Genomic DNA, 14,124 nt, shown 5'->3' with positions numbered 1-14,124 from the left:
GGAAGGTGTACACACTGATGAGGGTTAATATGATGACAGTGTATATTGCAGGTGCTGAAATCTAGCTAGGAGAGGGGAGCTTCCTGATGCTGGTATGCCTGGTAATATTTTGGGTACAATTGTATCCTGGGAATTTTATTTTTTTTCTACAGTAAACCTTCACCTTTTGTAGAGAGGTTATTTTTCTTTCAAAAGGTACAAGCTTTTTATTTACATTTTTGTTTCCCTGACTTAAAACCACTATGCACTAGAACATAGGCTTTAGCACTTGTGATAGAGGGATTAGTATCCTCATGACTTGAGACTGGAGAGTGACAACAACAATGTCATCCCTCCTGTTTTTGTATGAGCTATGGCACAATACAATGTGACTGGAGACTTTGAAGAACACTGACAGTCCTTTTATTACAATTTCGGTTTCCGCACTGGACCCTGCCACCTCTCCTGTTTCTGAGTGAGCTATGGTACAGTAAAATGTAACTGCAGATTTAGACCCAGCCAGCCAGGGGCAGGCTGTGCTGGGGACAGGGTGTATTTTTCTGCAGTGAGATTTAACACTGGAGCTATGGAGTTCTCCTGAATGTCACTGATTACTTTCTTTAACACTGCTACCACCCTACTCTTTCAATTCTCTAACTTTGCCTGCCCAACTGCTCTACACTCTACGCTACCCCTTCTGTATCCCTCTCTCAAATGGCGCTAGATCGCTGTGGAGGGCAGTATTTATAGATTCCAAAACTCCGGAGATCCGACGACGTCACAATGACGTTTTGCCTCGTTTTTCAAATTCGAAAAAGTGCAAAAGTATCCTAAGTTTGGGTGTGTTTGGTTTCCGAGAAACTGAGCCTGAGCATTTCTATTATTTTCATACACTTTCGAACAAATACTGCAGCGACCTAGCTTGATGCTAAGCGCCATTCCTTGTGGCTGAAGTGCTTGGTTTGTTTGTGCCCCCACAAAACAAGCTAACAAATGGGCTTAAGGCACCTAAGGAAACAGTGCTGTTAATGAACTCTACTCTGGCAAGATGTTGTTGTCATCATCCTCAGCCTAACCCTCATCCGTGTGTACATCATCCTCACACATTATTAATTCATCACCGCTGGAATCCACCGTTACAGAAGTCTTTTGAAGTAATGGCGGGAAAGGCCTTTCTCGTGGAACTTGAAGTTAATTTTTATGAACATCATCTTTTCCACATTTTGAGGAACTAGCATCCTATGCCGATCGCATACAAGGTTCCCGACTGTGCTGAAAACTCTTTCCGAGTACATACTGGAGGGTGGGCAGCTTAGGCATTACAAAGCGAGTTGGTACATGGGTCTCCAAATTCCCCTTTTTTCCTCCCAGTATATAAAGGGACTGTCTGATGTGTCTTTCTATGCTGTTGTGAAAATAATCCTCCACCATCCTTTTGGATGCTGATAGTCTGATCAGATGAAGTTACAGCAGAGGTGTCACGTTTTTGGTCAATTCTTTTAGACCAGATGTCAAAATTTGGTGCCAAGTCATCTGCATCATCCCTGGGTCTCTTGGGAAAGTTAAGTATTTTCCTATCAGCAGTTGAGTGAGAAACTGAAGGAGGAGACGTCGTCATGTCATGTAACACCTGAGCTGTCATCTTGCTCACCAGGAGCTCCTTGCATCTCTACAGGTCTGGGTCAGTTGGAAGCAAAGAGAACACATAGCTCTTAAACAGAGCATCAAGCACATTCGCCAAAATGTAGTGATCCGATTTTCAAGATTTTGATAACTCTTGGATCCTGGCGAAGCGAATTATAGTACTCGATCTACAAGTCCGACATACTTCGCGTAATTGCTTTGTTTAGTCTCTTTCAGTTTCTTAAGCTGCTTTTCCAAAAGTCTAATTAAGGGAATAACTTGACTCAAGCTCGCAGTGTCTGAACTCACTTCACAGGGAACTTCGAATGGTTTCAGCACCTTGCACAACACGGAAAGTATTCTTCACTGCGCTTGAGTAAAATCCATCCAGCCTCTTTTCCCAATGTCATGGCTTGTGGAGTAAGCGTGGATGGCCTTTACGCAGAAGCATATACAGGGTGGAATTCCACCTTGTCACCACCTCTTGCTACAGTTGATGGCAGGGCAAATTAAATTGCTCTTGCAGCTGCTTTAGTCTCCTAAACGCTGTTGCTGAATGCCGGAAATGTCCAGATATTTTACGGGCCACAGACAGCATCTCCTGCACGTCCCTGTCATTTTTTAAAAAAGTTCTGCACCATCAAGTTTGTTGTGTGAGCGAAACAGGGAATGTGATGGAATTCACCCAGCTGTAATGCTCTCACAATATTGGTGGCGTTATCAGAAATGAAATATCATGAGGAGAGTCCAAGCGGATAAGCCATGTTGCAATGACATCCCTTTTTTTTTGTAACAGATTGTCAGCTGTATGCCTCTTAATGAAGCCGGTGAAATAGAGTAGCCTGCCTCTGACAAATGTGACATACTTGGGTACATGCTGCTGCTGTTCCTGCTGGTGAAGGCGAATCACCAACCCAGTGGACTGTCAGTCATATAATCTTTAGTTTGCCCAGTTCTGCCTGTCCATATATCTGTGGTTAAGTGCACAGTGAGTAGAATGGCATTTTGTAGCCCAATAATTTAATTTTTAAGAACCTTCTGGTAGATGTGAGGAATAGCTTTTCTACTGAAATAGTGTTGTGATGGAATTTGGTAACGGGTCAGGAGGCCTCAAGTAACTGTCTAAAACCAGCTGCATTAATAGTGGATATTGGATGCAGATCTAATACGAGCATAGTCGCCATGGCGTCTGTGATCCGTAAGTATGAAAGCTGGGTGACAGCATTCACACTTGCTTCCTCTTGCAAAGGATTGTTTGACAGTCAATTGTTGTAAACTACTAGTAGTCGTTTTCTTGGTCTGCTTTTGGGATGAAAATTCACCCCAAGCAGCAGCAGCATTGGGACTAATGCTCAAGAATTCTTCTGAGGAATCCAGGATAGTGAAGTGATCTTGCCTTAGCAACTTGAATGCAGGACTAACTTCGATCGCTACTGAGGATATTTGAGGACGGTGTAGATTACAGATGTTGGGATATAGTTGAGAGAAGGGTCCTAGCTGATGAAGGACTGCTTGTTATATTGTTAGCATAAGTTTAATTTTACTAACAGCTTGCCATGAACTCTCTTCAAATGGCGTAACATGGATGAGGTTCCTAGATGGTTAAGGTCCCTACCTCGACTGACTGTGGCTTTACATACGCTACAAATGGCTAGACAACTGTTGGCAGGATTGGGTAAAAATAATTCCACACATAAGAGATGGATTTTTTGGTCTTATGGCCAGGCATGACAATGGCCTTCTTCTTGTCACGTGCCAGAACTGCTTCCACCAGTGCAGGACTTGCACAAACATCATCATCCTCATCAACATCCTCAATAGCGCCCTAGTCAGCTACACACATATCCCACTCATCCTGTTGCAATTCCAAAGTGGCATCCTCAATTGGTGTATCATCGGCTTTACTCGGGCTGTTCAGGCACACATCTGCAGAAATGCTGAAAGGGGCCTTCTCTATGGGTACACTATCAGAATGGTCACGATTACACATAGCACTTGTGGATGGACTCACCTCGGGGATTGGTGTAATTTCTAAATCTGTACATAAATTTTCCTCTAATGCCTTACGGTTTTCTTGTAGCTCGACTTTTACACGTAAAAGTATTTGGGCACCACTTTTGGAGTCCAAATGACAAGGTCTTGCTTGGTCATGACTGACCTTACAAGAAGATGCCTCAGTAACAGTTGCAGAACTCGCACTCCTAGGGAAAGGCGAAGGCCTCATTCTTTTTTTACCACTGCCTTTGTAGAATGGCATGTTGGCAATTTTATTTTTCTGCAGATAACTTTGCCTGGATTACAGGTAGTGGTTTTTGTTGTTTTTTTATATTTGTTTCCCTGACTTAAAAACACTATGCACTTCTACGTAGGCTTTACCAGATGACGTAGAGAGATTACGATCATCATGACTGGTGCCAGCGGCTGCTTGGTGCTTCTGCTCTTCTGTGTATTGCTGTGAATCCATTTTGATAACACCGTATACTTTGACTGCAAATTCAGAAGAAAAGCCTGCAAGGACTAGTATTTGTATTTCAGCAATGACAATTAGCAATGAAGCTCTCCTCTTTGTGTGTTACCTATATAACACAGTAGAATTTGATTGCAGAATTACACCATGCCTGCCAGCCCTAGGATTTGTATTTTAGCAATGGAGCTCGCCTGAACGTCACTGTAGTCTTTTAAACACTGCTACCCCCTCCTCTTTCTATTCTATCTATGTTGCTGCCCAACTGCTCTACAGACTGAGCTACCCCTTCTGTGTCCCTCTGTGAAATGACGGTAGATCGCTGTGGAGATTGGTACTTTATAGATTTGAAAACTCCCGAGATCTGATGACGTAACAATGACATTTTGCCTCGTTTTCAAATCCGAAAAAGCACGAAAGTACCAAGCCGGATTTGCTCGGTACTCTGTACTCGTAATAGGTATGACTAGGATCTTATCAGTGCACTGATCTCCATTGATGTCTGGGTCAATAATCCCCAATCTACCAAACTTCTTTTTCTCTCCTTAGAAAAGTGTCCAGTTTCCCACTGGCCGCTGTTGTGTGTGTTATGTGACTTCCCCTGTGCTCTCTAAGTGCTAGTTTTTAATTGTGGATGTGCTGCAAAATAAACGCACTGCAACACATATTATATATGTCAAAAATTCAATTTTTAAAGTTAAGTAACTTCCCCTTTTGGGCGGGGAGGAATCAAGAAAGTGATTGTTACTTTTGTTGGGCAGTGGTTGGAATTTACATGCCATCAAAGCACATGATGGGTTAGGGAAATATGCATGCAGTGTGCTAATTTATAACTACAGTAGCTAATATCAACCATACACCTCAAGTACCAATATAGATAGGGATTGCAGAATGTGTGTTAAAAGTCTGACTAATAACTTAAATTATTTACGTAAGTGTGTCTAGTAGAACCATTCCCATAACAGAACTTATCACTAAAGTTTTATTGCCGTTCATACGTGTGCATATCATGTAAGTACAGGCATTAGTATTGTTGCTGTTACTTTCCATGAAGAAGTTTTATCTTCTGACTAAAATCTCTCCACAAGACACATACATGTGAGTGGTTGCATATCATCATGCCCTATTTTCATCAGTGGAATGCAGTTTATGTGGATTCTAAATAGTGATGTGTTGATCACTACAAGGAATATCTTGTCTCCTCGCAACACTTGCTGGATGACTGGTGGTCTCTGAACGCAGTTTATTGCATTTTTGATCCATTTGGCAAAATAGTTTTAATTTTCATTTTTTTTTTCTTTTTTAAACTGCTCTAGGTGTTATATGTCTGTGTATGTACTTTTGTATATGCACCTGTGATAGTGTCCAGAATTCCCAAAGGCCAATCCCACCCAAAATGAATTTGGAGACTTTTAAAATGCTAACTTTCACATACTGGTGCACAGATGCTATTTTGACTCTGCATATACTCTGATGCATGCTACTGTCCAAGTAGGGGATCTTTGGTTGTGAAAGCCCCTTCCCTGTTCCACAATCTGGAGCAGCACCAGAACAAATTTAAAATATAAATGATATAATAGTATGCAAGCATTTCTGAAAACTTAATTGGTTGGTTGTGTTCATCTTTAAGGTGAAACTCCAGAAAGACACTTGCTATTTTATCTAGAGGAAGGCCAAACCCCAGTGTGGCAGTGGCAATTTTTCCTCACAAATGGGGAAGAAGAATCTTTGTGACTCCCTGGATCAATCACCACATAATGCAATCTTGTATGTATAGCTATATATAAGAAAAGCACTGAATTGGCCATCACCACCTCTCTTCGTATCACCCTACAGAAGATGGAGGTTTATGTGGATAAAGGAATACAGGGTAGTCTTTCTGACATATGTTTGCTGTTCCCTTTTCCCTTTCACAGTCCTGATTATGAAAATTATATTTATAAATGGTATTTGGGTCCCTTCTAAGATGCCCCCCACCATGCAAAAACGCCATATTGTCTAATCTTTGTAATGTAACATCTCCATCCCCTCACTTCCCAATTCTGTCTTGCTAGCATAATTTATTTCCTATGTCAGATTTTCTTAGCTATATCCCATTTTAATGAGTCCTAGCATGATTGTTATTATGGACTAAATGCATAAGCTATGTTTATCTACTTCTGCCGTGTCTGTGCTCTACTTTCCAGCTTCTCTAAATCCTTTATATTTTGAAAAATGTTTTCTATTTTTACAAGTCCACATATAAAATTCATACCATACAATATGTTATTGACAGAGTGAATTGACAATAAAGAAGGAATAAACATTGAAGGAAGTTAAGATTTTTTACAAGAAAGTAGTAGTAGTGTTACTACAGCAGAGACATGTATTTTAAGGGCAACGAACAGGGGTAGGGGAGGAATGACAGGGAGATGTGGGATGTTTATTATATTTGAAGTGATAAAGTAATGTTGAGGAATTAATGCAGTGATATTCAGGAATGCAGGAGAGTATATAGATAATATGTATACCTGGAGGGGGGAGGTATAAGTCACCAAATCTGACATTAATTGGGAGTTACAGTAACAAGAGGATTTCAAACTGTTAGTGGAAGTTCTGCCTCATAATGACTTGTCCAGAGAGACCATGTGTTTTGGAAATTTACTGGAGTAATAAGAGTAATAAGAATAGCTGATTTGCTTTCCATTCGATAAACTGACCAAATTATGTTGATAACTGTGTTTTAAGATATGTTAAGTTTTTGTATAAGCTGGATGATGTTCAAGAACGATCTAGGAAAAAGAGAATATAGTAGGGCATCAGGCATTTTAATCTGCGTAATAGATTCAATAAGGGTATGTATTTGTCGCCAATAGGGTTGTATTTTTGGACAACTCCACCATAAGTTTAGCATGGTACAGCATAATCCACATCCTCTCCAACATCCGTCTGTGGAATTAGAAAATGTAGTATGTAGACGGGAGGGGACTAAATACCGTATGTAGTAAAGTTTGAAGGAATTTTCCTTTTATTCTAACTGAAATTGATGACTTGTCTAAATTTGATCTAATTTTTGACCATTGTTTAGGAGTCTCTCCCCTGTGTCCCGCTCCCAGATTATTATTATTATTATTTATTTATATAGCGCCACTAATTCCGCAGCGCTGTACAGAGAACTCACTCACACCAGCCCCTGCCCCATTGGGGCTTACAGTTTAAATTCCCTAACAGACAGACAGACGGACACACACAAACTAGGGTCAATTTTGTTAGCAGCCAATTAAACCTACCAGTATGTTTTTGGAGTGAGAGAGGAAACCGGAGCACCTGGAGGAAGCCCACACAAAAACGGAGAATATACAAACTCCACACAGATAAGGCCATGGTTGGGAATTGAGCTCATGACCCCAGTGCTGTAAGGCAGAAGTGCTAACAACTTAGCCACTCTGCAGGGGGTCTTTTATCTGGTAGATTGTAGTTGTTAATCAGTTGGTACAGAGTAGTTATTTGGGCCCCTTGTAGTGGGAGAATTGCAACACAGTCTATACAGGCAAGCATTGGTCAGATGGAAGAGGTGTCTGTAATTAATTGTAAAAATGTCTGATTTGGAGATATTGATTTTGTGTGGCAAATCTAATTTGTGTTCGGAGATCCGAGAATGTAAGAAAAAATCTCATCGGGTCTAGCTCCTAAACAAAAAGTAAACTGTGAAGTCCAATGGTGAAACCTTTTATGGTCCAGGCCTGGCACACAGTTTTTACTCCATAGTGGGACTAATAACGGCTATTTGGATCGTAATTTATAGGTCCGGGTTACCCTGTCCCATATAGAAACAGGAAATCATGCTGTGGGGATTTGAGCTAACTGTCTGTTCCTGTGCTGGGGTGGGATCCAGATCAGTGACTACGGAAAGTATAGTTGTAGCATATATGACTCCATAAGGGTCCAAACTCTGCAATTTGAGGGCAAGTGCCAAAGAATGCCTATTCTTTTATTCTTCTATCATGTGCGTTGCTTGGTAGTATTTTAATATGTTTGGGAGGCCTAGACCTCCGTCAGTTCAAAGTTTAGAAAGAATTTGCATTCGTACCCTAGGTCTACGTCCCGCCCAAATAAATTTTAAAAGAGTTTGTAGATGTTTAAGTATGTGTGCGTCAACTTGTTTTGGAAGTGTTCGCCATAAGTAAAGTAGTGCAAGATATTCACTTTAACAAAGGCCATGCTGCCAATCCAGGAGATAAGAAGTTTATTCCACTGTGTTAAATCAGATTTTATTGTATTGATGAACCTGGGAAAGTTGGCCGAATAAAGTTGGGAATAATTCTTTGTTGGCTAAACCCCGAGATACTTGATCTTTTTATGTTGCCAATGAAATTTATAATTTTGTTTTGAGAGACTGGACAGTCTGTTAGGGAATATTGAGGTCTAGTATTTCTGATTTTATCTGCTTTTATTTTATAGTTTGATAGCAAACTATAGTCAGATATTTCTTTAAAGAAGTTAGGTAGAGATATGTGCGGTTTAGATATTGTTAATATAACATCAGCATATAGAGCAATCTTATGATCTCTTGAGGCTGTAGAATTATAGTATAGGGCTGATATCCCTCTACAAATAGCCCCCTAGATCTCAAAATCATTTTAGGGTGGTATACCATCCTGTGCCGTGTTAATAATTCTACATAGTTTGGTGTCGTCTTCAATCAGTATCTGTGTGCGGCCTTTGAACAATTTTTTTTTTTTTCTTTGTATAACCTGGCTAGCACTAGGCATACAATTGGGTGTCCTCACTTTTTGAGAGAGCCTTTAACCACACAACTGCACATAAAACAGATATCTGAGCAGGCCACACTAAACAGATGTTTATATTTTCTGTGTTACATTTGTATTTTTTTTCTGTATTCACCTTTTTACATGTCCGCAAGAAGTTGTTATAAATATTTGCGTAATGAGCATGTTCGTTGTTCTCCTGAGAAACAGTGACACTACCAAGCTGTCTGTTTTAAGTACATTGGCTCTGAATGATCACAATATTTTCAGCTGATTATCGGTCCATTCAAACGATAAACGACTGTTCAGCCCAATATTGCATTAGTGTGCACTGCAACGATGAACGATTATTATTCCCAAGCACATGGTATCAGTTCAATTGATTTTTAAACCAGATTAAAAATGCTGTTCAACGATGGAACAATGTTGTTCTGTGTGTATGCAGTCATGACCGGTGGTGTCAATGAGAGGCCCCCCCCCCCTTTTTTTTTTTGTTTTTAAGGAAATACGTGAAATTTTCCAATAATGGTATGTTTGTTAACTTTATATCGCAATTACGCTTTTACTCATACTGTGCTATAAATATTTTTCAAAACTGCTTAACAGGCAATCTTCAGTTTTGTTGAAGAACCTCTCTTAAGAGTTAGACAAATGATATCAAATGTTGTGCCTAGCTAATTTATACGCCAAATATGTCTAGCATGGTTTTCCTCTTTTGTGAACAAAGAGTGATTTTTGTAATGCCAGCTTCAATGTAACTATTTTTTTTCTTAGTTAGGGTGTACCTTTTTTGCTTGTTTTTCAGAGGTCCCCCACCCCTCCCACTGACACTGCATAAGGATAATGCTCCTTATTTGGAGGAGATGTCCAGCCATGAGGTCAGGTATCCTTTGTGATGTCCTTTTTGGACCCACCACAATTACCATTTTATAAAGCTGCCACTGTTTACGGTCAAAGCTGTGTCGGATAGAAAATTTGATTAGATGCCAAGAGTACCCATCATATTAGATGCCATTATTTCCCTCCTTGTACGTTGTTCTAAAAGCAATGCCTGGGAAATATTGGATGCAACCTCTGTAGGTATCTATAATCATGAATTTTACTTTGCATACCAGACATTGTCCGGAGAGACAGAGCGAAATAACATAAAAAATAAAATGGTGAATAAGTGTTTAAAATGCAAAATAAATTGCAATGTCTCGTTAATCCTCTTAAGCAGTATGCATTCTGATAGTAAATATATGAGGACTAGTGATGCAAAAAATCTGTAACCAAAATGAAACAAATAGTTAACATCAGCCTCAAGAGACGCTATATTCAGCAGACAAATATAAATAAAGATCAAGTCTACCATAAACCCGGTAGCTGATCCCCGCCTACAAAGGGACCGCTATGATGTTAACTATATTTCATTTTGGTTACGGATTTTTTTGCAACACTAGTCCTCATATATTTACTATCAGAATGCATACTGCTTAAGAGGATTAACGAAACATTGCAATTTATTTTGCATTTTAAACACTTATTCACCATTTTATTTTTTGTTATTTCGCTCTGTCTCTCCGGACAGTTTTAACTAATACAATATTAAATGTTACGTTTTAGCACTGTTGGAGTGCCTCTATATACACTGTCCAATTTTTTCTAAGTTGTTTCTCAGTGTAGGGTGCACCCTTCTTGGGCTAGCCTTCTATTGGCCCGAGTATTTGTGATATTTACCACTTTTCAGTGCTTGATATAGAAACCTGGTGCGGTATTCCCTTTGTGTTAAAGCACCCTTCTGACAACTGCATTTTACAAGCAGTTTTAAGGAGCACTGGCTGTGGGTAATACTTCAATTGCCAGTGCTCCAATGTAACTAGAATCTAGTCAGAAGCATTGGTATAATCTGAAAATTAAATACTGATTAATAAAGATTCGGCAATGGAGGGGAAAGCAGTGTTGTAAATTTTTATAATAAAAGTTGAGCTTACTTTGATAAAAGAGAAAATAAATAAGTAATGTGCTGCAACATGCTTTGTGGAACCTAGTGTTGCCCCTTTTGCTAAGCATTTTGTATTCTCCTACAGGAGACACTTATTTACCAGCAACCCATGTGTAATTTTCCTCCAATACAACAAAGTCATTCATTTTCCCAAAATAGATTATAGCTCATGTGGGATGAGCTTAATAGTAAGGGGAAGTACGACTGGCCTATAAGCCAATGGTACTTCTGGGAAGAGCTACAGAACGCTGGGTACAAATTTCCCCTCAATATCTACAAATCCTGACAGCTAGAATACCAAACGTCTGCAAAGAGAGGGGTGCGGATGGAGAGAGCCCTTCTTATAGTATCAGAATAACCTGAATGGTGTATATTGGTGAATAACTTAGCGGATTATATACTCTTATACCTAATAATTGAATATAGATAGTGGCAGCAAGGCTATGTAATTTGCATTGCATTTTTAATTTCACCAGTACACATTTCTTTTATTTATTGTTTTTAATTATTTCGCTCTTTATATCAACCAATCCTGCTTATAAATTGTTATTTTAATGCATACCTAATAAAACATATATTTTTATGTTCTGGTCGCCCCAGAGTGCCCCTATTATCTACGCTCTTTCTCTTTTTGGTTACTTGAAGTTTGTGCCAGGAGTGTGTACCCTTTGGGACTCAATCTGTCATAAATAGGCTTCATTAAGACCTATTAAGGCAGGGTTGCCCAGCATGCCTGTAGATGTGGCCCAGAAGTAGTTTTGGTTGTGGCAAGGGGGCAGCGCTGTTAATGGAAAAAGAAAATCCTGCAAAAAGAAAATACTTACCCTGCGGTCACGTCAGCTGGTACTCCGGCTCCCTCCCTTGTCTCCTCCTCCGTGTGGTGCTCGCAGTGAATGTTGGGCGTGATAACATCACGCCCAACATCCATTGCAGAGCGCAGCACAGAGGAGTCACCCGCGCAAGAAGAACAATCAGCAGCACAGAATTGGAGAAAAGAGGACAGGAGAACAAGCCGATTAAAAGGTAAGTTAAGGGGGATTTTTTTTATTATTTCAAGGAACGCTGACCAGTAAATAAAAATCACCTGGTCCTGGAGCTTCATGGACCTTATCTCCCTGCTACATACTTCTACTTGTAATACTAATGGGGAATTATATATTCTTCTCTTTGGCCCATTATAAGTTGTTATCCCTTAACTAACATAGTGGTGTAATTATCAAAACAGGTCACAATTTGGGGTCACAGTGGTGTATATGTCAGGTACAGTGCCTGGCTTAAATGCACTTTATTGATATTGCATCAAAACAATACAAAAAGTGATTGTAGTATAATAACTAGAGAGGATTTTTGAACAGGGTCGATTGAAAGGTAAGTATAGGGGGATTTGAAAAAAAAGATTATATATATATATCTTTGTTTTCTATGGTTTTTTTGGATGATCAGCTATCGTTATTGTTAGTGTATCTTATGTGCGGCCCAAACCAACTCGTCATCTTCAAATATGGCCCAGGGAAGCTAAAAGGTTGGACACCCCTGTATTAAGGGGTAGTACTTATTTATCAATACCTAGTGCGGTTGACTTCCTTTTTTCTCTTTTACTTTACAAGATTTGAAGATGACCCATGGTGGTGCGCTGTCGGTGTGTTTAAGACATAATGGGACTAACTAAATGGACACTTAGCACAGTCCACAGCTGAATAATAATTAGTAATGAATTTGTGCTATTTATACCAATATACAGTAAAGTCTTTTACCTAGGCATAATGCTGAATAAAAACAGATGTTAAGAATGACATTCGCCTGTGCTCTCGCCGCCTGCTCTCTCGCGCTTGCCTCCATTGATTAGAAAAGAAAATTCATGAAGGAGAAATAATGATTATTCATGAGCCACAGCGATTAATATGCATAATTATGCAAATTAGGCAGCAATTAAACCACCAAATCTCTAGGGTGAGGACAGAAAGGCGGGGAGTGTTGCTAGGGGAAAAAAAAGTCCCAATATACGAAAGGTAACCTTCTGACTCAATGTTTTGGTGGTTACATATCAGCAAAGAATAGTTGTGTTTGTAAGGATTTTCACATTTTGATCAAACTTTAGTATTTTGTGGTCCTTTGGCTTGCATTTATAAACCTTCAAACATGACCCCTTTCACCTGATACAAAATGCTCTTCTCGGGATATTCTGATTTTTAATTTACTATTGCAGCTCCCTGTTACGAATCAATTAATCCAGCTGCAGTCCTGCTTTCACATGTGTACTGTGTAGCACAAACCTACTGTGGTAGCAATAGCGAGCATTCAGTTGTAAGATTATTTCTAGGCATGGTTCTCCCAGAAGGCTGTGCTTAGGGATTTGGTAGACCCAGCAATATCGCCACTGGAGAAATAAATCCCTCGCACTAGGTATGTGTGCGGTCTCATCACTGTTTGCTGATATGATGCAGTGGTTTGATTATAATCTAGGAACATAGAAACATGAATGCTGTATGAGGACAAATCACATAAGATTATACACTGTTGTCAAATCTTGTCGTGCAGAGAATCTGGTTGGATCTATAGCTATGTGAAGTGGCAACCCTATCTATTTAACAGGTTACAGGAAGATGTTCTATTCATAAGGCTTATTTTCAAGTGACTTTTATAAATGTTCAGTACAATATATGGGAATAGGATTCTTTGCAGTAAAAACCTTATTTGTCTGCATCGTTGCATCTATCAGCATGAGCTATTTAGGTGCTTGCTTGGCCAATGAAAGATAGAAGGAATATCTGCTGTAAACTGTAGTAGAATAGTGTCCTTAGTGGCCTGATTAATCAAAAAAGCAAACTTCATTATTTGACATTTTCATAAATCTTTTTATAGCCAAAGCAGTTATAAGGTGTGTTTGGAGTAGGGCCATAACACATTTCTGCTATTGTACTGTAATCCTGCTGGTCATATCTCCAGTTTTGAAGTGCCTCAGATACAAAAACCTGTAGCCAGTGTCCAGAAGTGAGCAGAATAAAGATTTAGATAAAGCAAGGAGCAGGGTACACAAATGGCATTCAGTAAAAATGTGAGGAAACTGTCAAACTAATGTAAGAAAATGGTGTCAAACGTACAAATCCTACAATATGATGTTAAGATTATGCTTCCAACTTCTTGTCTGATTTTACTTCCTATATTGTGAACTGCCGATAGATAGAGATATATATATATATATATATATATATATATATATATATATATATATATATATCTATCTATATCTATATCTATATCTATGTGCTTCAGAGACTTAGATTATCTACTTAAATTATCTAGGTTTTATACTTGGTTACCAAATT

At 39.2% G+C, this 14,124-nt stretch overlaps 1 protein-coding gene across 6 annotated transcripts in view; it reads left to right on the top strand.

Annotated features, from left to right (window-relative positions):
• Positions 1–14,124, top strand: part of TCF3 (transcription factor 3) — a 112,564-nt gene that overhangs the window by 44,796 nt on the left and 53,644 nt on the right. The window lies entirely within an intron of this gene.

This window comes from Mixophyes fleayi, chromosome 1 (genome assembly GCF_038048845.1).
Source record: "Mixophyes fleayi isolate aMixFle1 chromosome 1, aMixFle1.hap1, whole genome shotgun sequence".
NCBI lineage: Eukaryota > Metazoa > Chordata > Amphibia > Anura > Limnodynastidae > Mixophyes > Mixophyes fleayi.
This window is presented reverse-complemented; position numbering and strand designations above follow the sequence as displayed.